Source organism: Saccopteryx bilineata, chromosome 6 (assembly GCF_036850765.1).
Source record: "Saccopteryx bilineata isolate mSacBil1 chromosome 6, mSacBil1_pri_phased_curated, whole genome shotgun sequence".
NCBI classification, from domain to species: domain Eukaryota; kingdom Metazoa; phylum Chordata; class Mammalia; order Chiroptera; family Emballonuridae; genus Saccopteryx; species Saccopteryx bilineata.
The window spans coordinates 108525943-108550556 of NC_089495.1; positions in this window are offsets into that span (position 1 = coordinate 108525943).

The window sequence follows — 24614 nt, forward strand, 5'->3', positions numbered from 1 at the left end:
GCCTCCTGCCATCTGCCTCCCGGGAGGCCCCCGATCTCCGGAATTCCAGGAGCGAGGGTGGGCTCAGTCAGGTAGACAACCTGGCCATCTCTCATGGGGGAGATAATCACCCCCAGTAACCAAGATGCCATAAATCAGCTGAGGCCTGGAGGTAGTGAGTATCCTGGGAGCTTAACAGCAGGCGCTCTGGCTGGTTCTCAGCACCTCTGGAGGCAAATACCCTCCGTACTGCTCCAATTGAGTCCCCAGCTGGATAGGGAAAGCGTGACAATGCTTTTTCTGCTCAACGATTTTCTTTCCTTTTCATTTTCCATGACTGGATATGGTCTCCGTTTGCCTTGATCTCGGTGTGGTTTTTCTTTTTCTTTCTTTTTTACTGTTTCCACCTGGGCTGAGCTAGCCCTGGTCCTGAACTCCAGTATCCAAAATGAAATCCTACTTTGCAAGGACGCCACTCAGCCAAAAGCAGTGTGCTGCTTGAGGTAAAATCCGCTGCCTGAGCTGGGCCAGGGCGCACGCAGCCAGGGCGCTGGCAGCTGCCTTGCAGATCCCCGATAAGCTGGGCTCCGAGCAGGCATCGGAGCGCCCTGCAGGCGCCTCACATGGTAAGGAGACCTCTCGGCAGTCACCAGATAGCAGCCCATTGTGGACATAGGAGGATTCAGGTATCCAGGACACAGCTTTCTGCATAAAAGCCTCAGTGAGCTCAGGGCGGCCACATATATAGAGCAGACTTATTCTTTTTAGCTTGAGCACATTTTCATTTAAATAAATTAGTTATGACCAGACACAAGTTATTTTTTTCAGAAGCATCATTTAAATACATTAGAATCTCAGGGATATTCCGCCTAGGATTTTTTTTCCAGGCAAATGCTAAATATCATTATTGCACTCATTTTTGTACGCAGTCTGTCTCTTCAACTCAGAGAGCTGAATCCTGTCAATTTCTAGCACAGGCATTTCCTTAAAGTGCAGTAAACATTAGAGGCAACTATAGTCCCTAGAAATGGTATGCAAAATGTTATTGGATACATGGTTCATTTTTCCTCATTTTTTTTGAGAGACGTAGTTTATCAGATAATCAAAAAGGTCTTTGAATTAAGAAATTTAAAAAGGTGTCTATCCTGTTCTAGAACAGTAACCTTGCTTTTTAAAATATAGCTATAAAAGGACATTAAAAACATCTGTATTGAGCACCTCTTCCAAATGTGGCACCTGCTTAGGCACTGTGGTGAGATGGCCCCAAATACATGGAAACATTTGCACCTTACATTTGCAGAGTGCTTTAGGGCTGATGAAACACGTTCACATAAATAAATTTACTGAATCGTTATGGCTTTCTTGAGAGAGAAGTATCATTTCCATTGTCATCATTATTGATCCTGAATTCACAGGAGTAAAAGGTGAGCCAGGAGAGATTAGGAGACTTGACTAAGGTCTCAATTGGATGAGTGAGAAACTAGACCTCAGACCAATGGCTCCAGGTTCAGGCGAAGCTGGACTGGGAGGTCCTGGGAGGTGTGTGAGTGCCTGGGAGGTGTGTGAGTCATGTGCTTCGAGGTCTCCTGAGGGGTCTCTATCCAGCCCATTTGTCTGACTTTACATGGGCACAATATCTAAGCACCCAGATGGACAAGTGCTGACCAAATTTCTTCTTAGAGGAATCCATTAACTGTGACCATACGGCCTTTCTCAGTACCTTTGCCAACGGGCTTATAATAATAATTACTCTAATTGGATCTAGAAAAAGTTTAAATAGTAAAAAATGAAATCTAATCTATATCAGATGTAGCATGTCACAAGAAACTAACCTCTTGGTCGTGAAGAGAATAGAACTATCTTCTTCTGTATTTTCCTCCCTATCCCTACTTCTCTGCTGGAATTTCCCTGATGGTCAGACGTGTGAAGAAAATTGTGGTGACGTCACTTGCAGAGCACTTCGTGAACAGTAAGGCAGCTCGGTGACCCTCTCGCCAACTGCCAACTGCACCAACCCGGCCCTCAAAGCTGTCCCTTTCTCTGGGGCTCCTTCTGAAGGAGTGGAAGGGAGAGAATGCTCTCTACCTACAGAAATACTTGTCAACTCTGCTCAAGAAAATTCATTCCTTGGTGGGAACTACCTTTATACCTTATTTAGATTTTCACATGGCCTCACTAGAAGAAAAGAGTGTGAAGTCAACTGATGGTCTTGAAAAATGTATTTCGAGGACACTACAAATGCCCACTTCATCCCAAATAAGGCACCCATTTGACTCTTCCTTGCTTCATGGAGAATGCTGGGCACACACCTAAGTTGGAACGGGAGAAGGGCCTGCACCCCTGCCCCAGTTCAGCCCCACAGTCAGCCCTGCTGGAACAGGGGAGGGGGGTTGGGGGGTTGGTTGCCTAGCTGAGTCCCTCCCTCACTCCCTCACATAGACCAGACCTGCTGGGATTGTTTTGTTTTGTTTTTTATTGAGAAGAGGGGAGGCAGAGACAGACTCTTGCATGTGCCCCAACTGGGAGCCACCCAGAAAGCCCACCTGGAGCCATTTTTTAGCGCCTGAGGAGGAGGCCATGGAGCCATCCTCAGTGCCTGGGACCAACTAGCTTTAACTGAGCCATGGCTGCAGAAGGGGAGGAGAGAGAGAGATGAGAGGGGTTGGGGTGGAGAAGCAGATGGGCACTTCTTCTGTGTGCCCTGACCAGGAATTGATCCCGAGACTTCTACACATCAGGCCGACACTCTATCACTGAGCCACTGAGCCAACCAGCCAGGGCCAGACCTGTTGTTTATGTAGCACCAGAATTCTTGAAACTTGACCTTGACCAGGACCCAAGAGAATCAGCATAAGGTGTCTCAGTGTAACAAACATTTCTTTATTCCAGAATTCTCCAACTCAAAGAGCAGACTCCAAGGCAGAGGTAGAGCAGCCCCGGGAATTTGCTTTGTCATAGTGCCGGGATGGCAGTTGTGGGCAGAAGGTATGAGCAGGGCGATCATGCTTGTCTGTCTCTCGGTGAGCCTGGTCTGAGCTGCTGGAGCTGGTGATGCTCAGAGTCTGGTGCAGGGTCCCAGGTCTGCCACCTATCAGCTCAGGAGAGTTATCTAAACTCTGAACTTCAGTGTTCTCATCCTCAAAAGTAGATGTTATCTGTTTCACAAAGTTGTTGTAACGATTAAATGAGGTAGTAGAGAGATAGAATTTAACATGTCAGATTTGCTCAATCTAAAATACCAATTATTATTTTTATAGTAATATAAAATATTATTATTACTATTTCTGTTTTGTAGCTATTTCTATGGTGGGCTTATGGCTACCAAATTATGGTCCCAGGCAAATGTTTTGCACCCAGGCTTCTCATCCTTCAGTATTTGTAAAGAGCACAGGCAGAGCTGTGCCAGCTTAATAATGATCAGCTTAGAGATAGCTAGTTTAACCCACCACCCTGAATAATGTTGAGTTTCCCTGAGATACTGGTTGTCCTGGACGGCCCACCTGCTGTCCAGCTGTCCAGGTGGAAGCCCAACCCCTTCCAACATTAAGTTAGGTGAGCACCTAATTACCTCCCTCCTACATGGTGGCATGTTGACTATCACTGTGGTACAATCTGGAATATTCTCAGTGGGACACCCATCTCCAAGTGGTTCCACTAGGCTGCACCTGCACTTCCCATAAAGAACCCTGAGTCAAAGAAAACAATCTGAACATTCATCCAGTTCTAGAAGTCTCCTTGGCTGTGTCCCTAACAAGGGAGCAACTCTGAGTCGGCACTTCCAAGCAGGCAGGTAAGACAGAGAGGAGGCACAAAGGAGGAGGGAAGGCTGAGGAAGAAGGGGGAAGCTGAGAAAAGGAAGAGATCAAATCACCCATGTTGAATATTTAATGAAGGGTAAGATTACAAAGTTCGACAACGTGTATCCCATATCACGTTGGTCCATTTGCACAGCGTATTGGAACATTTTGCTTTTTGGTTGTGCTACGAATTGTGAGGAAAAGAATTTCCCCTGGAGACTAGCTTCCCTGGCTCAGACTCAGTGTCCTATGCCTTTGGACTTTTGTCCAATACAGCTCAGCCTCCCTGGGGCAGAGTAGCTCATGTCCCCTGGGCTTTGCCCTCCACATCTGGAGACTGAAAATGAAATAATGGATGATTTTTGCCACCCCTTCTTAATTTAACATGTTTGGAACCTCCCCTTCCCCTCCGGCAAACACACCTGTAAGCAAGCATCAGATCCTCTGAGGTTTACAAGTGTGAAAATGTCCCGTGCCTGAGTGCACAGAGGCTTGGTGGCTGCACTTGTATGCTCTCTTAGAAGGCACAGCTCCTGTATGGGAGCTGCTGGGCCTTGGAAGGCAAAATAGGAATGTCTGAGGGTAGAGGTCGGGTAGCCTCACTGGACCAAGACTGGAGACAAGCAATGAGAGATTGGGTTGGAGAAAGTTTAAGGGAGAGCAAAGCTGGCATCAAGCAGTTAGATAAAGGAAGCTTGGAGGCCAGGTCAACAATTTTGGATTTGATTCAACTGCATACTTTTTGTCAGAGCTCTGGGAGCCAATAAGGCATATTCATGCAATTTACAAAAAGTGTTCCCTCAGGTGAAGGGCAGGTAAAGCGTTCCCATCGGCTCCCTTGGCAAGTACCTTGGTATAGTGCACAACCCAAACAACTATCTATGACGACCCTGACTGCTCCAGGAATTAGAGCTGAGAATGCTGGGGCAAATGGGATATAAGAAATTCCACTTAGAAACCTTAAATAAGAGTTCTGTAAGATATTTTAAAAGCTAATGCTTCATTTATCTATTACTATGTACAGAGCATCTCCAGATAGTGGCTTAAAACAATAGTTATTTTGTTTGCTCACAATTCTACAATTTAGCTGGGCTTTTGACGGGCATGTAAGTGGCACTCTTGTGCCTGCATTCAATAGATGAGTAGGCTGGGGCGAGGCTCAGCTGGAAAGGTGGTACTGCAGGCTCTACCCCTCTCCATATGGTCCTTCCAGCCAGGTAGCCATCACTCTTACATGGCTGCCCAGGGCTTCCGACAGTGCAAAGGTAGAAACTGCCAACATTGAGGCTTAATCTGGGAATGAGCACCATGCATTCTATTGATTAAGTCAAATCACAGGACCAGATTAAGGGGAAGGGACTACACAATGGTATGAGTGTTAGGAGGCATGGCTCACTAAGGCCACCAGGGTAATGGGATTGCAGTCTGTTAAGGAGCTATGATGGCCAGCCAGGTGGAGTTGTGAGGACCTCACTGGACAGCAAGCAGTGAATAAATTTTTCTTTTTAAGGATGATCTCCAAATTATTTACATTTGACTTGAGATATCTTATATATCTTGTCAGTTTACCTTTCCAAATACACTCAGCTAAGATAAATGGCAAATAGAGTATATTACCCCAATACAAATGTCATAAGTCACTATAAGAATAGGTCTCATCTTTTTCAAAATATAAAAGGAATGTGGATAATTAGGAGTGAATTATATAATGTTTGGAAAGATAAATATAAAGATAAATTCAGATAAATCTTATTCTAAATTATTTTCATAATGGCACACCGCAGTTTTTAGCAGAACTCTCAGAAAAAAGTCTTTTCATGAACACTTATGTTCCTTATTTTCATTCTGAAGTGTAAATCTCTTTAAAATTTAAAGCATAGTTGATATACAATATTATACTAGTTTCAGATGTACTACAACATAGTGATTTGCCATTTATATACCTTACAGAGTAAAAGGCAAAAGATTTATGCGATCTGAAGAGAAACGAGAGCATTATATATACCTTACAGAGTGATCACCATGAGAAGTCTAGTATGTATCTGTCACTTTACTAAGTTATTGCGATGTTATTGGCTATATTCCCTATGCTGTACATTATAACCCTGTGACTTATGTATGTTAAAACTATAAGTTTGTACCTCTTAATCTCCTTCACCTGTTTTTCCCACGCCCCTACTTCTCAACCTCTGGCAACTCTCAGTTTGTTCTGTGTATCTAGGAGTATATTTTATTTGTTTAGTTTGATATCACATAGAAGTAAAATGTTATAGCATGTTTTTCTCTGACTTATTTCACTTAGTATATTACCCTCTAGGTCTATCCATGTTGTCACAAATAGCTAGATTTCCTTCTTTTTCATGGCTGAGTAATATTTCATTATATTATATATAATATATATACATCACATTCATTATTCCATTCAGCTATAGATGGACTCCTAGGTTGCTGCCATTTCATGGCTTCTGTAAATAATGCTACAATGAACATAGGGGTACATATATCTTTTCAAATTAGTGTTTTCATTTTTTTTTCAGATAAATGCCCAGAACTAGAATTGCTGAATTGTATGATAGTTCTATTTTTAATTTTTGTAGAAGCTCCATACTATTTCCATAGTGTCTGTGCCAATTTACAATCCCACCAACAGTACATAAGGGTTCCCTTTTTCTTCCTTGCCAACACTTGCTGTTTCTTCTCCTTTCAATGATAACCATTCTAACAGATATGAGGCTTTTCTTCTGACAAGTACTGTGGTTTTTACTTGCATGTCCCTCACAAGTTGTTGATGTTGAGCATCTTCTCATCTGTCTGCTTGCCATCTGTAGGCCTTCTCTAGAGAAAAGTCTGTTCAGGTCTTCTATCCATTTTTAATTGAATTATTTGTTTTTTATATGGAGTTGATTTGGATTAGCCTCTGATCAGCTATATCATTTGCAAGTACTCTATCTTCTCCCATTCAGTAGGTTACTTTTTCATTTTGTTTATGGTTTCCTTCACTGTGCAAAAGCTTTATGGTTTAATGTAGTCTCATTTGTTTACTTTTTATTTTGTTGTTCTTGACTGAAGGGAAACATTCATGAATTTATTTCTAAGACCTACTCAAAGAGTTTACTGCCTATGTTTTCTTCTAGAAGTTTTATGGTTTGGGGTCTTTAAATTATTTTGAGATTTTGTTGTGTTTTTTTTTTTCTATATATATATGGTACAAGAAAGTGATCTCAGCAGTGGTCCAATCTTTCTTATGCTACTTATTGAAGACTTTTTTCCATTGTATATTCTTGCTTCTTTTGTTGTAAGTTTAATTTATTTTTTTCTTTTATTTATTTATTTATTTGTATTTTTCTGAAGCTGGAAACGGGGAGAGACAGTCAGACTCCCACATGCACCCGACCAGGATCCACCCGGCACGCCCACCAGGGGGCGACGCTCTGCCCACCAGGGGGCGATGCTCTGCCCCTCTGGGGCCTCGCTCTGTTGTGACAGAGCCACTCTAGCGTCTGGGGCAGAGGCCAAGGAGCCATCCCCAGCGCCCGGGCCATCTTTGCTCCAATGGAGCCTTGGCTGCGGGAGGGGAAGAGAGAAACAGAGAGGAAGGAGAGGGGGAGGGGTGGAGAAGCAGATGGCGCTTCTCCTGTGTGCCCTGGCCGGGAATTGAACCCGGGACTTCTGCACGCCAGGCCGACGCTCTACCACTGAGCCAACCGGCCAGGGCCTTTTAATTTATTTTTTAAAGCATAGGTTCGTTTCTGGGTTCTCTATGTGTCTGTTTTTGTGCCAGTGCTGTACTATATTGCTTTGATAACTATAGCTTTGTAGTATTGTATAAAATCAGGGAAAATAAGATCTTCAACTTCAATTTCATTTACTTCTACTCTGGTCTTTATTATTTCCTGTCTTCTACTAATCTTGAGCTTTGTTTATTCTTCTTTTCCTAGTTCCTTTAGGTGTTTAAATTGTTTGAGTTTTGTTTGTTCATTTGTTTCTTTAGGTGGGTCTGTATTGCTATAAACTGCCCCTTAGAATGATTTTCCCACAGATTTTGTAACATTGTTTCCATTTTCATTTGCTTCAAGGCACTTCTTGATTTCCTCATTGACCCATAGTAGCATGCTGTTCAGACTCCATGTGTATTTTTTCTAGTTTTCCTCTTATAATTGATTTCTAGTTTCATATCAATGTGGTTGAAAAAGATGCTTGATATTTCAATCTTATATTTATTGAAACTTGTTTTGTCGCCTAACGTATGTTCTACTGTGGAGAATGTCCATAGGCACTTGAAAACAATGTGTATTAATTCTACTGTTTTGGATGGGATATTCTGTATATCTCTATTGATTCCCTTAGTATAATATGCCACTTAAGGCCAATATTTCTCTGTTGATTTTTTCTGGATGATATATCCATTAATGTAAGTGGGTGTTTAAGCCCCCTACTATTATTGTATTACTGTCAGTCTCATACTTTGTCTGTTAATATTTGCTGTATGTATCCAGGAGCTCTAATGTTGGGTACTCTTGTTGAATTGATTTCTTTATCATTACATCATACCCTTGTCTCTTGTTACAGTCTCTGTTTTAAAGTAAATTTTGTCTAAGTATTGCTACCCCATCCTTCTTTCCATTTTTGTTTTCATGGGCTACTTTTTAATTCCTTTGCTTTCAGTCTGTGTGCCTTTAGAGCTGAAGTGATTACCTTGTAGGTAGCAATGTGTGGCTGTTTGTTTGTTTGTTTGTTTGTTCTGGATCCATTCAGCCACCTATGTGTTTTGAATGGAGCATTTACTCTATCTACATTTAATGTGATTTTTGATAAGTATGTACTTATTGCCATTTTAATTGTTTTAATATACTGCTCACAAAAATTAGAGGATATTTTATTGCTTCATGTTCATTTTGAACTATCCTTTAATTTTTGTGAGCAGTATATTAGCTTGATAAGTGGTTGGTCTACTACCTTTATTATATGTTTGCCTTTATTAGTAAAATTTTTTCTTTTATACATTTTATGTTCCTAATTTTAACCTTTTTTTTCCACTTAAAAGATTACCTTTAACATTTCTTGTAATGCTGGTTTAGTGGTGATAAACTTCTTTAGCTTTTGCTTATCTGGGGAAACTAACTCCTTCAATTCTAAATAAGCTTGCTGGGTAGAGTATTATTGATTGTAGGTTTTTCTTTTATTATATCCTGTCATTCCATTCTGGTCTACAAAATTTCTGCTGAAACATCAGATAATAGTCTTATGGGGGTTTCCTTGTACATAACTAGTTGTTTTTCTTTTATTGCTTTTTAGAGTCTCTTTTTAAGCCCTGGACAGTTAGCTCAGTGGTAGAGCATCAGCCTGGCGTGTTGAAGTCCTGGGTTTGAAATCCAGCCAGGGCACAGAGGAGAAGCACCGATTTGCTTCTCCACCCTTCCCCCTCTACTTTCTCTCTGTCTCTCTCTTCCCCTCCCGCAGCCAGGGCTCCATGGGAGCAAAGTTGGCCTGGGCGCTGAGGATGGCTCCATGGCCTCCGCTTGAGGCACTAGAATGGCTCTGTTGCAGTGAAGCAATGCCCCAGATGGGTGGAGCATTGCCCCCTGGTGGGCATGCCTGGTGGATCCCAGTCAGGTGCATGCAGGAGTCTATCTGCCTCCCTACTTCCTACTTCAGAAAAATACAGAAAAAAAACCCAAAATAACAAAATAAAATAAAAATGGAGCCTCTTTATTTTTAACTTTTGACATTAATTATGATCTGTCATAGTATGTGTCTGTTTTGGGTAATTTTGTTTGGGGCTCTCTGTGTTTTCTGGACTTGGAAGATTTTTTCCTTCACTAGGTTAAGAACATTTTCAGTCATTATTTGTTTAAATAGGTTTTCTGTCCCTTTCTCTCTCTCTTCTGCTTCTGGAGCCTCTATAATGCAAATATTAGTGTGCCCATGTTGTCCCCATAGTCCTTTATGCTATCCTCATTCTTTTCCATTTAATGGAGAGTGTCAGGAATGGTACCTGCTAGACTCAAATCAGCTAGATGGAAGGAGAGTAAAGAAAGGGAAAAAAATGATACCCACCAGCAATTCTGTCCTTAGAGAAAGTTCCAACAGATCCCTGCCCCTCCAGCACCCACTCTAAAATTAGTAAATGTATCACCTTTACGTATGACCCAGGTGTTTTTCAAACTGCTGGCTCTGCACTAGGACCTGGAAGGAGCACCACCTTGGTTTCCTATAGCCCTTTGACTCTCCCTCAAAGTCAGGTGTTATGCAGGCTCCTCTTCCCAAAGCAGTTCCTCCAGGCTGGGGCTTGGACCCCTTGCTCTTCAGGGGTTAACTCCACAATTGTGATAGTCCTTCTTCTTGCAAGTCACTGCACAAGGCATGAGGGATAGGGTGCATCCTGACTACATTGAGTCTCTGCCCCTCCTACTTATTTCAATATGGTTTTCTTTATATCCTTTGTTGTAGAAAATCTGTTCTGATAGTCTTCAGGTTGTTCTCAGAGATGGTTGTAGATTTTATGTCAATAAGAGGAGGTGAATTCAAGATCTTCCTACTCTGACATCTTGAACTTGAAGACTGGAGCCTTGCTCTTGAATGCCACTTTAGCTTGTTCATGAAATTAAGTTCTTGTGGTTGGTGCACTGTCCCTGCAATAATCATGTCTCCAGATCACCATGATACTCTCCTTACAACTATATGTGAGTCTCACAACTGTCCTCTCCACTTCATGTGACCATGAACTTCAACACATGTTTCTTTATCAAACATTTACATGACTATCAACAGAAAAATTGGGTGTGATTTTCCAAAGTCCCAGGGAAAGGTTAGACCTGACAGCGTTTGGGGGGTTGGAATGAGATAAACTATCTGCCTCTTTGTTTGTTGCATCTTCTCTTGCGCCTCCTATCCCTTACCATTTTTTCTCCTTCCCCTTTCTCTCCAACTAGAGGGTATTATATTGATTAGAGTACAGTATCTGTTTGGCTTCCATACAGTGATAATGTGCCCATTTTGTTTTCTCTTGTGTATCAGAGTGGAGGAAGATAACCCGGTAGATGTGGTGTGACCCATCCAGGGGCCCAGGCCCTCTCAGTCTGCTGCCCCTCATTTTCAAGGCTTATTGTTCTTGCCTGCATTGGCCAAGATGACTCAAGGTAAGGAAACCTTGTTTTAGGCAACAGGGAAATGGGAAAGTAGAGGCTGTGCAACTCTTCTTGTTTTTACTCACTTCCATTGACCAGAATCTACTCACCTGGCTACTAAAGCTGCACAGGAAGCTGAGAAGTGTTGTTTTTCACTCTATAGACTTGTGTTCATCTCAGCTTTTTTTGCCAAAAAAAACTGCAGGAGCAACTAGCAATCTCTGTGTAAGTGGTTTGGTTTTGTTCATGATGTTAGGAAGAAAGAAGGGAAAATGAGATGAAGAAGAAAATTCTTCTTCTGGCACTTAAGTAGAGAAATAGAGGGAGAAAAAACTATTTTTCAGGTTTTTGCAAAAAGATGAAAGTATTTCTGACTTTTCCTTCCCAGACAAGAACGTGCTTCTGCGCAGTGGGGAGTATACTTAAAATGGTTAAAATGTTAGATTTTATGTTTATCTAATTTATTTTTTGCATTAAAAATGTAGCTTCTCAAAAAAAAATGTAGCTTCTCAAGGATACTGACCTAGAGAAACTGATAAATCAGGAAATTTTTTAACAGACAACTCACAAGAGTATTATCAAGAAAGTTTAGGAAACTCTGCTATTTCATACAGATAAGATGTAGAGCTTTTAAGTCTACACTTTATTTATAAGCATTCAATAAATGGCCATACAATAGTAGTAGCTGTTGTTAATAATGTAACTTTTTTTCTGTAGAGATTTTCATGTGAAAATGTAGTCAACATTTTCAAGCAATGAAAAGGTATGTTGGGCTTTTAGCTGTGTTATCTCATTTTATCCTCTCATTAGCTATTAGGAATGATCATTATCCACCTTGTATAAATGAGAACATTTTGGAGCAGACAGTTTAAGGCGGTGTTTCCCAACGTGGGGCCCACGCCCCACAGGGGGGCAATTCGATAGTTAAGGGGGGCAATTTGAAAATGAACTCAACACGACTTTAACTCTTTCGCCCTGGGCCATTTAAATGCAATGCTAGATATCAGTGCCAAATTTAACAAAAAATGCAATTCTTAAATAATTGCGGTAAATAATTATTAAGTATAATTTCATTTGACGAGAACAAAATATCAACTGGGTGATTGGTGTCGTCAAGTAAACTTCGTCCTGGGTTCACCGCAGAGCGTGCCGTCTGCCGCGGGGAACCCCGAATGTTTTAAAAACTCGCTAAACAACGCAGTTATTCTCACCTAATTGGCCCATCGCAACTTCTGTAGTGTTTCACATCATTCAGTTGGTGTTAATTTGAAATAAGTGTCAGTCAAAACTGTTGTAAAAGCTCGTTGATTTAATAAATATACATATATATATATATTGTATAGATATAATTGGTAAGTATTTGATTTTATTTTTATCAATATTAAACTCTTTATTAAGTACTTCTTGCATCGGGGCTAGAAAGCACTAATATTTTATAAATATTATTGGGGCTATAATAGTGCATGCAAGACGATTTTAATTTTAGAAGCATAACTTTCCAGAAAATTTTGTCAAGTGGAAAAAATATAGATACCTTTTGATTTGCGGTGGTAGTGTAGTAAATGTGTTATATACATTTAAATAAATATGAATTTTTAGTATACGTTTACTCTATGTCACATTGAATATATTTTAACACATATTTTAATATTAGTTTTTAGTTGATCTTATTTTTATTATAGCCCATAATAAAATGAGTGGTGCAAGCAAGAATTCGGAGGAATATTTAAAATTTGGGTTCATACCCGCTGTTCACAATGAGCGGATTCCTTTTTGTCTTTTATGCCAGCAATGCTTGACCAACAAATCAATGAAACGAGGTCGTCTTGAGGCGCATTTGAAGGCGAAACATAGTGCTCATATTAATTCAGATCTGAGTTACTTTAAAACTTTAAAGAAAAAATTTGAAAAAAGAACAACATTAAAGTCTCTATTTACTGCTCATACTTCAACTAATAATCGTGTTCTTGGGGCTAGTTATCAAATTTCTTTATTCATCGCTAAAACTGGAGAAAATCACACTATAGGAGAGAATTTAATAAAACCATCAATATCAGCATTTCTTAAAACGGTTCTTGAAAAAGATGACAAAGATGTAAAAGCTATGCAACTCAGTAACAATTCTGTTAGCAGAAGAATAGACGAAATGAGTGAGGATATTGAAAAACAACTTATTGAAAAGCTGAAAACAAGAAAATTCTCCTTGCAAATGGATGAATCAACTTTGAGAGACAGTGAGGCAGTATTGATAACTTATGTAAGATATATTGATAAAGGACATTTTGCTGAAGAAGTGTTGTTCTGTAAAAGATTAGAAAGCACCACTACCTCCAAAGATATATATAATAAGCTAAAAAACTACTTAGATGTCAATGATATACCAATGAAAAATATAACATCTTGTGCTGCAGATGGTGCTCCCAATATGATGGGCAAGAAAAATGGCTGCTTAAAATTGATGAAAGATGCAAATCCAGAAATGATTCTTGTGCATTGTGTTATTCATAGGGAAAACTTGGTAGCTAAAAACATCTTGTCTGTTCTGAATGAAGTATTACATACAGTAATAAAGTGTGTTAATGCTATTAAAGCTAGTGCCAAATGTGAGCGTCTTTTCAAGCTATTTTGTGAAGAACAAAATGAAGACCATGTGAGACTTTTACTTCATACTGAAGTAAGATGGCTATCTAAAGGAAACTGTTTGAAAATATTTATGGAACTGTTTGATACTCTTAGTGATTTTTTAAGCGACAAACCTGAAATGAAGTATCTGTTAACAATAGATGGTAAAGCATTTGTGAGTTATTTAGCCGATATCTTTGAAAAACTAAATATATTAAATAAGCAACTTCAAGGAACAAATAAAACTCTTGTCGATGCAAAAGCAAAGATATTTGGTTTCATTACCAATATTGAGTTATGTCAGAAACATATTAACAACAAAAACTTTAAACAGTTTCATTGGCTCCAAAAATGTGAAGTAACTGATACCACTTTACTTGTTATTGTCAATCATTTGAATATTCTATCGGCTGATTTAAAAGAAAGATTTTCTGATTTAAAACAAATTGATTTCCCAACATGGATAATGCAGCCAATGTTAGTGGATTTGTCTGATATATCAAATATGCAGTATCAAGAAGAACTCGCAGAATTGCAAAATGATGAGTCAGTTAAAGCTTTATTTAATATCAAAGGAGCGATGGCATGGCTTTGTGAGGAAACAGAAATCAAATACCCAAATTCAATCAAATGTGCAAGAAAACTATTGCTACCGTTTCCATCTTCATTTTTAGCTGAATGTGGATTTAGTGCTGTAAATGATTTACTGGTAAAAAAAAAGAAATCAGCTGGATATAACACAACGTGGAGACTTGAGACTAAAGCTAACCAAATTGGAACCTAATATAAAATCTCTGTGTGGCAAGCATCAAGCACAAGGATCACACTAAATTAAAATAATAAATTAATATAGAAAAATCTGTATTAAAATTATTTGGAATTTAAATTTCTGTTTTTCATTATATGTTTTGAAATTTTACTTACTGTGTTTTGTTAACAATTTCATAGTGCTTTCTTCCTAGAACCTATCATTTATGTTTATTAAGTGAACAAATCAATTTTTTAATGTTAAAAATTATGTATGTTACATAGGGGGGGACATAAAAATTTTAGAAAGGTTAAGGTGGGGCATGGCACAAAAAAGGTTGGGAAACACTGGTTTAAGGAATGTCACAGGCATTTTCTATCCACTGAGTGATGGAGCTGAGATTAGGACCCTAGAGGTTACACTGCTAAAATTGGCATGTTCTCCAGGTCACGATAAGCTCGGAAGAGCAGGTATGTTCTCCTCTCATGCTTACTGCTGGATCCGCACTGTTACATAATAAGTGCTCAATAAATAGGTGTTGAATAAATGAATCAACCATTTTGTGGTCATCAAAAATTGTGAGCTGAATATTTGTCAAAGGAGAAATACCTTCAGGGAAGTAGCGTGTTCTCTTTTCATTTGGGGTGAGATGCCATGCCCCCATAGCCGATATTCCATTTCCACCACTGCAAAGGCCCTTTCATTTCTCTCTGATTTAAGAAGTCAGGAAAAAGCTCCAGATGTGGATGGAGGTTGAAAACTTAGGTTCTATTTCCATATCTGTTAATCATTGTTATGTAATCTTGAGAGAGCCTTTGTTTTTTTGTCAGTAAAACGGGAATCATAACAAACCCTGCCCTACCTGCACTTTCCAGGAAAACTTTTAAGGACTCTCATGCCTCCCAGGCTGTGGCAGTTGGTAGCTGAGCTACTAATAAAAGGTTGACAACAGGATGAGAAGTCAGCCATTCACACTGATGAGGGACTGGATCTGTCCTAAGGGACACAAAAAAGAGTCAACTAAGCTGACCCAGAGTCCAGAGACCTAGAACCGAAATGGAGATGATGCAATTACTCCAAATTGCATACTTCACTGAGGATCATGCACATTTAACCTAAAATAACATTAATCACTTGTTGAAAAAGACTTTTACAACAACACTTAATGTCACAAGGGTGGGAGAGTTGAAGAGGAAAATAGATACTCTCATACCCTCTCAGTAAGAGTACCTGTTGGAATAACTTTTATGGGGATAGTTAAGAAACACATCTCAAAATCCTTAAAACTGGCACTTATTTTGGTCCAGCCACTCCACTTCTAGTTATTTATCCTTTAAATAAATCATGAATGTGCACAACTATTTGGTCATATGTTTTTTATAACTGAGAATTAGCTAAATAAATTATGCTTATAAGTAACACAACACAGTTATTAAAGATGATACCCTAACAACAGTAACAATATGAATAGATGCTCACAGTGTAACAAATGAGAAAACCCCAATGTAAAAGTGTGCAATCTACTTCCTTTTGTATGTATCTTTGTAATAAATATACCATGTATTGTTTTTGTTATAAATACAAATGCGTTATTTTTAAGTTATGTGGAAAAAATAATACAATACATAAGAAATAATTATAGTATGTTCAAAGAAAACAAGTTAGAAAATAGTGTGTGAAAAACTAAATGCTAAATTTAACAAATGTTGAATATACATTTACATATTTATATAAAAAATACACATCAGAAATATACACGTGACTGGAATATCTGATAAAAAAATAAAGGCAATATATAAACTTTAAATTTTAAACTGTCACCATCTGGTTATGAAATACTCGTTCTTTAGTTTTATCCTTTAATTAATTATGCTCACAGCAAAAAGATTTCTTTATTGATTTTAATTTATTATGTTTACATAGATTCTAGTTTGCCCCGAATGCATCCCTCCTCCCCCGTATTCCCCTCAACATCTCCCTTCCCCTCTCCCCCATAGCGCCCTCCCCCCTTCCCTTCAGAAGGTTTATCCCATCCTATTATCCTGTCTCCCTCTGTCTTCATTTCCTCTGGTCCCTTTGATCCCTCCACTGTCTCAATTCCGTTTCTCAGTTCACATTGTTCATTGGATTCCTCAAATGAGTGAGGTCATATGATATTTTTATTTTCCTGTCTGGCTTATTTCACTTAACATAATAGTTTCCAGGTCCATCCATGTTGTCGCAAAAGGTAAGATTTCCTTCTTGTTCATGGCTCCATAGTATTCCAGTGTGTGTGTGTGTGTGTATATATATATATCCACCAGCTTTTTAATCCACTCATCCACTGATGGACACTTGGGTTGTTTCCAGATCTTTGCTATTGTAAAAAACGCTGCCATAAACATGGGGGTGCATTTCACCTTTTCAAACAGTGCTAAGGTGTTCTTGGGGTATATTCTTAAAAGTGGGATAGCTGGGTCAAAAGGGAGTTCCATTTTTAATTTTTTGAGGAATCTCCATACTGTTTTTCACAGTGGCTGCACCAGTCTGCATTCCCACCAGCAGTGCAGGAGGGTTCCCTTTTCTCCACACCCTCACAAGCACTTATTCTGTGTTGTTTTGTTGATGAGCACCATTCTGACTGGTGTGAGGTGATATCTCATTGTGGTTTTAATTTGCATTTCTCTAATGATTATGATGTTGAGCATTTTTTCATATGCTTGTTGGCCATCTGTATGTCCTCTTTGGAGAAGTGTCTGTTCGTTTCTTTTGCCCATTTTTTGATTGGATTGTCTTCCTGGTGTTGAGATTTACAAGTTCTTTATAAATTTTGGGTATTAAACCCTTATCAGATGTATTGTCAAATATGTTCTCCCATTGTGTAGTTTGTCTTTTTATTCTATTCTTATTGTCTTTAGCTGTGCAAAAACTTTTTAGTTTGATATAGTCCCATTTGTTTATCCTGTCTTTTATTTCACTTCCCCTTGGAGATAAATCAGCAAATATATTGCTGTGAGAAATGTCGGAGAGCTTACTGCCTATGTTTTCTTCTAAGATACTTATGGTTTCATGCCTTACATTTAAGTCTTTTATTCATTTTGAGTTTATTTTTGTGAATGGTGTAAATGGTGGTCTAGTTTCATTTTTTTGCAGGTAGCTGTCCAATTTTCCCAACACCATTTGTTGAAGAGGCTGTCTTTACTTCATTGTATGCTCTTACCTCCTTTGTCAAATATCAGTTGTCCATAAAGGTATAGATTTATTTCTGGGTTCTCTGTTCTGTTCCATTTATCTATATGCCTGTTCTTATGCAAGTACCAAGCTGTTTTGAGTACAATGGTCTTATAGTATAACTTGATATCAGGAAGTGTGATGCTTCCCACTTTATTCTTCCTTTTCAAGATTGCTGAAGCTATTTGTGTTCTTTTTTGGTTCCATATAAATTTTTGGAATATGTGTTCTATATCTTTGAAGTATGTCATTGGTATTTTAATTGGTATTGCATTGAATTTATAAATTGCTTTGGGTAATATAGACATTTTAATGATGTTTATTCTTCCTAACCATGAGCATGGTATATGCTTCCACTTGTTTGTATCTTCCTTGATTTCTTTTATCAGTGTTTTATAATTTTCTGAGTACAAGTCTTTAATTTCCTTGGTTAAATTTACTCCTAGGTATTTTATTTTTTTGGTTGCAAGAGTGAAGGGGATTATTTCCTTAATTTCTTTTTCTGACAGTTCATTGTTGGTGTATAAAAATGCCTCTGATTTCTGAGTATTAATTTTATACCCTGCCACCTTGCTGAATTCATTTATCAGATCTAGTAGTTTTTTGACTGCGACTTTAGGCTTTTCTATACACAATATCATATCATCTGCAAACAATGATAGTTTTACTTTTTTTTTTCCAATTTGGGTGCCTTTTATTTCTTCTTCTTGTCTGATTGCTGTGGCTAGGACTTCCAGGACTATGTTGAATAAGAGTAGTGAAAAGGAGCACCCCTGCCTTGTTCCTGATATTAAGAAGATTGCTTTTAATTTTTGCCCATTGAGTATGATGTTGGCTGTGGGTTTGTCAGAGATGGCCTTATCATGTTAAGGTATGTTCCCTGTATTCCCACTTTGCTGAGAGTTTTGATCATGAATGGGTGCTGGATTTTATCAAATGCTTTTTCTGCATCTATTGAAATTATCATGTGGTTTTTCTCCTTCCTTTTGTTTATGTGATGAATTACATTGATTGATTTGCAAATACTATACCAGCCTTGCCTCCCAAGAATAAATCCCACTTGATCATGGTGTATGATTTTTTTCATATATTGCTGGATCCAGTTGGCTGATATTTTGTTGAGGATTTTAACATCTAGATTCATCAGGGATATTGGCCTATAATTTTCTTTTTTTGTGTTGTCTTTGCCTGGTTTTAAAATCAGAATTATACTCACCTCATAAAAGGAGCTTGGAAGTCTTTCTTCCTCTTGAATTTTTTGAAATAGCTTGAGAAGGATAGGAGTTAGTTCTTCTTTGAATATATGGTAGAATTCACTTGTAAAGCCATTGGGCCGCGGGCTTTTGTTCGTTGGTAGTTTTTTGATAACTGTTTCAATCTCATTTGTTGTAATCGGTCTGTTTAGGTTTTCTGATTCTTCCAGATTGATTTTTAAAATATTATATGTTTCAAGGAATTTTTCCATTTCATCTAGGCTGTCTAATTTTTTGGCATACAGTCCTTCATATTATTTTCTTACAACCCTTTGTATTTCTGTTGTGTCAGTTTTGTTATTTCTCCACTCTGATTTTTTTTTTGAGTCCTTTCTCTTTTTCTTGGTGAGTCTGGCTAAAGGTTTATAGATTCTGTTTACCTTTTCAAAGAACCAGCTCCTTGTTTCATTGATCCTCTGTATTGTTTCTTTAGCCTCTATGTCATTTATTTCTGCTCTGATCTTTATTATTTTCTTCCTTTTACTACCTCTGAGCTTTACTTGCTGGGTTTTTTTCTAGTTCTTTTAGAGGCAGGGTTAAGTTGTTTATTTGAGCTTTTTATAGCTTCTTAAGGTATGCCTGTAATGCTATAAACTTCCTTCTCAGGACTGCTTTTGCTGTGCCCCATAAATTTTGAGTTGTTGTATGCTCATTATCATTCGTTTCTAGGAATCTTTTTTTTTTCTTTGATCTCATTGTTAACCCACTTGTTATTTAATAACATGCTATTTAGTTTCCAAGTGTTTGAGTATTTTTCAGTTTTTCTGCTGTGGTTGATTTCTAGTTTCATGTCATTGTGATCAGAGAAAATGCATGATATAATTTCAATCTTCTTAAATTGTTGAGACTGCTTTTGTGTCCTAACATGTGGTCTATCCTAGAGAATGTACCATGAGCACTTGAAAAGAATGTATATTCTGCTGCTCTAGGGTGAAAGGTTCTGAAGATATCTATTAAATTCAGTTGATCTAGTGTGTCCTTTAAGTCTGCTGTTTCTTTGTTAATTTTCTTTCTTGAGGATCTATCTAGTGATATTAGTGGGGTACTGAAATCCCCTACTATTATGGTATTGCTGTTGATCTCACCTTTTATATCCATCAAAGTCTGCTTTATATATTTAGGTGCTCCTATATTAGGTGCATAGATATTTATAATAGTTATATCTTCCTGTTGGGTTACTCCCTTTATCATTATGTAGTGACTTTCATTATCTCTTACTATAGCTTTTGTTTTAAAGTCCATTTTGTCTGATATAAGTATTGCTATCCCAGCTTTTTTTTCATTTCCAGTTGCATGGAATATTTTTTCATCTTTTTACCTTCAGTCTATGTGCATCTTTTGTTTTAAGGTGTGTCTCTTGTAAACAGTATATGTATGGGTCCTATTTTCTTATCAACACAGCTACCTTATGTCTTTTGATTGGATAATTTAATCCATTTACATTTAAGGTTATTATTGATATGTAGTTGTTTATTGCCATTTTATTCTTTAAAGCTGTATTCTTCTTTTGCTATATTCTTTTCCTCCTTTGATCTGTTTACAACAGGCCCCTTAACATTTCTTGCAGCATTGATTTGGTTTTAGTGGGGTTTTTTTGTCTGGGAAGCTTTTTATTTCTCCTTCAATTTTAAATGATAGCCTTGCTGGATAAAGTAGTCTTGGTTGTAGGCTCTTGTTCTGAATTACTTTGAATATTTCTTGCCATTTCCTTCTGGCCTCAAGTGTTTCTGTTGAAGTCAGATGTCATCCTTATGGGGGCTCCATTGTAGATGATAGCTTTTTTTTCTCTAGCAGCTTTTAATATTTTCTCTTTATCACTTAGCTTTGGTATTTTAATTATGATGTGTCTTGGTATAGATTTCTTCTGGTTTCTCTTTAATGGAGTTCTCTGTGTTTCTTGAATTTGTGAGACTTTTTCCTGCATTAATTTAGCTATGATATGATTGAACAAAGTCTCTATCTCTTGTTCTTTCTCTTCTTCTTCAGGAATCCTTATGACATGGATGTTATTTCTCTTCATGTTGTCACAGAGCTCTCTTAGAGTTTCCTCAGACTTTTTTATTCTCTTTTCTTTTTCTGCTCTGTTTCTGTGCCTTCATTTATCTTGTCCTCTAACTCATTGATTTGATCCTCAGCTTCATCCAACCTGCTTTTAATTTCTTTCATTGTGGTCTTCATTCCTGATATTGTATTTGCCTTTTCTGACTGATTCTTTTTTATTATTTCAATGTCCTTTTTTATATTTGCTATCTCTTTATTTAGGTGCTCGTAATGACCATCTATTGTTGGTCTAAGATCTTTGAGCATCCTAACAATCGTTATTTTAAACTCTGCATCTGGCAATTTGGTTATATCTGACTCATTCATGTCCTTTTCTGAGAATTTCTCTTGATTCTTTTGGGTTGCATTTCTCTGTCTTCTCATTTTGTCTGTGTATAAGGTTTTGGCCACTGGAGTCCAAGGGTGTGGCTTCTGTGTTCCCTAGGTGTGGTCTGTCTCCAGGCCTGCTACCCCCTCTGCCAGTGCTGCCTCGGGCATTCGGGTATGGGGGTTGCCAGCTCCAGCCTTCTGTGCTGTGGCTGTCGCTGCAGTTTCCACCTCTCCTCCATGGGAGAGCAAAATGATTTTATGGATACACCAACCTAAAGGTTTATCAATTTCTCAGAATAATCTGTAATCATCTACTTCCTGACTAGTCTTAAAATTGGATGTATATCTTTGGGACCTTGTGGATCTCTATTCTGATCACTTTTTTTCAATTCTGTTCTTGTCTCTAAGATCATTTGTAAAACATTTTTAAAAGACTGCTTCCTTAATTTTTCCTCAGTGATCCTATATCCGTTAGCTCACCATCACCCGAAGTCAAACCCGGTGGAAGCAGCTACTCTGCTGAGTACAGTGGGGAAATAAGGGGGCTGGTTCTGGGGTCTGTATTGTTCACTGCAGTATCTCCTTCATTAATCAGTCCTCTTTGATGTTCTGTGGAGACCAGCTCAATCAAAGCCACATGTGGTGGGTGATTACTCAGTGTATTAAACAGTCCAGAAATCATAATCCTTCCCTTTACCCAGCACCCCTCACACTACATGCTCTCAGGTGTCATGTGTTTTATGTCAGTCAGTGTGGCTAGCTTTGCTATGGTAATAAATGACCCCAAACTCTTATTGGCTTGTTACATTTCACCTGCCATCACTTTGCAAGTTCATGGCAAGCTGACTGGGGCCCTGCTCAGGGACTCAGGGTGACAGAAGCTCCATCTGAATAAGATAATCATGATGGGGGTGGGGAGAGAGTATGGTGAAAGGTTTTCCTAAGCCTTCCCAGTGCAATTACACAATTCCCTTCTGTTCACACTTCATGGATCAAAGCGAGTCACGTGGTCTCTCCCAACTTCCAAGCAGGTGGGGTAGTACAATCTTAGCATATACCTAGAAAAGAACTAGACTGCTTGTGAACATCCCTACTAACTTCTGTGCATTCCAATACTTTATTTATACCTCTAGTCTCTCATTTCTGTCCCATGTGAGCTTGTGCAGGTCAGGAAACTGTTTTACGTAGTTAAATCTGCCTCCATCATCTAACCTAGTGCCTGGCACATAGAAAGTACTTAGTATGTATTGAATGAATAACCTGTCTCACACAATGAGTAAGTAAATCTAGGAATTTAGGGGCTTTAAGGTTGTGTTGTGCTGTCAGTTGTCAACCTTGCCATGCTACTGTGTACTTCCTAGTGGACCCTCTTCTCCTGGAATCCCCGTCCTTCCACAGTCTGTGCTTAGTTTTCCAATGAGAGGGACTCGTCTGTGCTTTGGAGAGTGGAAGTGAGGAGAGGCAGATGCTCTCAGGAAGTCACAACAGATCAGATCCAGGGTTCCTGTGATTTCTATGCTTCTTGGCAAGTACCGGGCTGGGTGGGAGATTTCCCAGAGATTCTTAAAAATTGTAGCACTTTCTTACCAAACTTTAGAGCAGGGGTCCCCAAACTACAGCCCACGGGCCACATGCAGCCCCCTGAGGCCATTTATCCAGCCCCCACCACACTTCCGGAAGGGCACCTCTTTCATTGGTGGTCAGTGAGAGGAGCATAGTTCCCATTGAAATACTGGTTGGTTTGTTGATTTAAATTTACTTGTTCTTTATTTTAAATATTGTATTTATTCCCCTTTTTTTTTTTACTTTAAAATAAGATATGTGCAGTGTGCATAGGGACTTGTTCATAGTTTTTTTTATAGTCCGGCCCTCCAACGGTCTGAGGTACAGTGAACTGGCCCCCTGTGTAAAAAGTTTGGGGACCCCTGCTTTAGAGAAATGCCCCTTAGATGTTTAAGGTTGCCCTTCCAGCTGTTTCCATGACATTCCAGCTGCTTTTCCTCCCCCTGCTCTTCTCACTGTGTGGGCATCCTACTTCCTATATTAGTATAACATGCAATGGCTTTAATACTGGGTCTTCCTTTGTTTTTCCCAAGAGTTCAATGGGAATTTTTTGGTGGGGTCATACCCCCCAAAAACCTGTTATTTTTCCTCTGTAGGAAAATCCTCCATGTAAGATTTGCTATTATTCTCTTCCTCAAGTCTTACCTGGAAAGGAGGCATGAAAAATTGTTTCAGACTCTGGAGAGAGCCCGCTAGCAGCCTGCTTTACCTCTCTAACTCAGTGACAGCCTCTCTCCTGGGCGGAGGTGCCACTCTTATTTGTGACAAGTAAATTAGGAACAGGTCTAGCTAGGGGCAGTAAAACTTCCAAGGTTTGCAGAAAGATTGGCAAATGTGTCAGGGACTCGTCTATCCTGACCAATAATCACATTATCTTCTGACTACATTCTGAGCTCCCTGCTTGCCCCTTCCAGCAAAGCACGTTATTTCCCTCCCCTAGGGTTCTGAGTAAAGTTGTTACTGTGAATCGAATATTGATGCCTGGTTGAACCAGGGTTCCGTGACATAGGTTGCACTGTTCAATAATGCACAGTTCATCTCTAAATCCTTTAACTCCCTTTGAGTGAAAAATGGCTGGCTGTATCTACCTTAGAGTTGATGGAAAGGCCTCACACTCTGCAGCAGTGCTGGCTGGATAAAGAGATTACTGGAAGTGAATATTAAACTTTTTTTTTGTATTTTTCTTAAGTGAGAAGTAGGGAGGCAGAGAGACAGGCTCTCGCATACGCCGGACCGGGATCCACCCGACATGCCCACTAGGAGGCGATGCTCTGCCCATCTGGGGCACTGCTGTGTTGCAACCAGAGCCATTTCAGCACCTGAGGTGGAGGCCATGGAGTCATCCTCAGTGCCCGGGCCAACTTGCTCCAGTGGAGCCTTTGCTGTAGGAGGGGGAGAGAGAGATAGAGAGAAAGGAGAAGGGGAAGGGTGGAGAAGCAGACGGGCACTTCTCCTGTGTACCCTGACCAGGAATTGAACCCAGGACATCTACACGCCAGGCTGACACTCTACCACTGATCCAACCAACAGTGCCTTGAAAATTTTCAAGATTCAGCAGGATTCTCAGTGTTGGTGCAAAATTAGTCAGCTCACCTCAGTTGCCAGCACTGAGCCCCATGCCTGTCTATGAATCAACATTATCTACAACCCCCAGGCTTATCTTTTTAATCAATCAGCAAATATTCGCTGGAGACTCCTCTGTGCTCATCACTGTTTTAGGCTCCATAGATTTTCTTTTTCCTCCAACTGCTCCTTCTCTGTATCCTTCATAGTTTTGTCTTCCTGTCAATCACTAAATAAATAAAACCACAACATAATTAGCTAATATTTACTGAGCCCTTATGGTGCTGACCGTGATTTCTTTCATTTGGCTGAACATGTAAATCTTCTAACTTCCACCAGAGGACAGCATGTTCACAGGCTCACCCTAGTTCTGGTCAGTGTG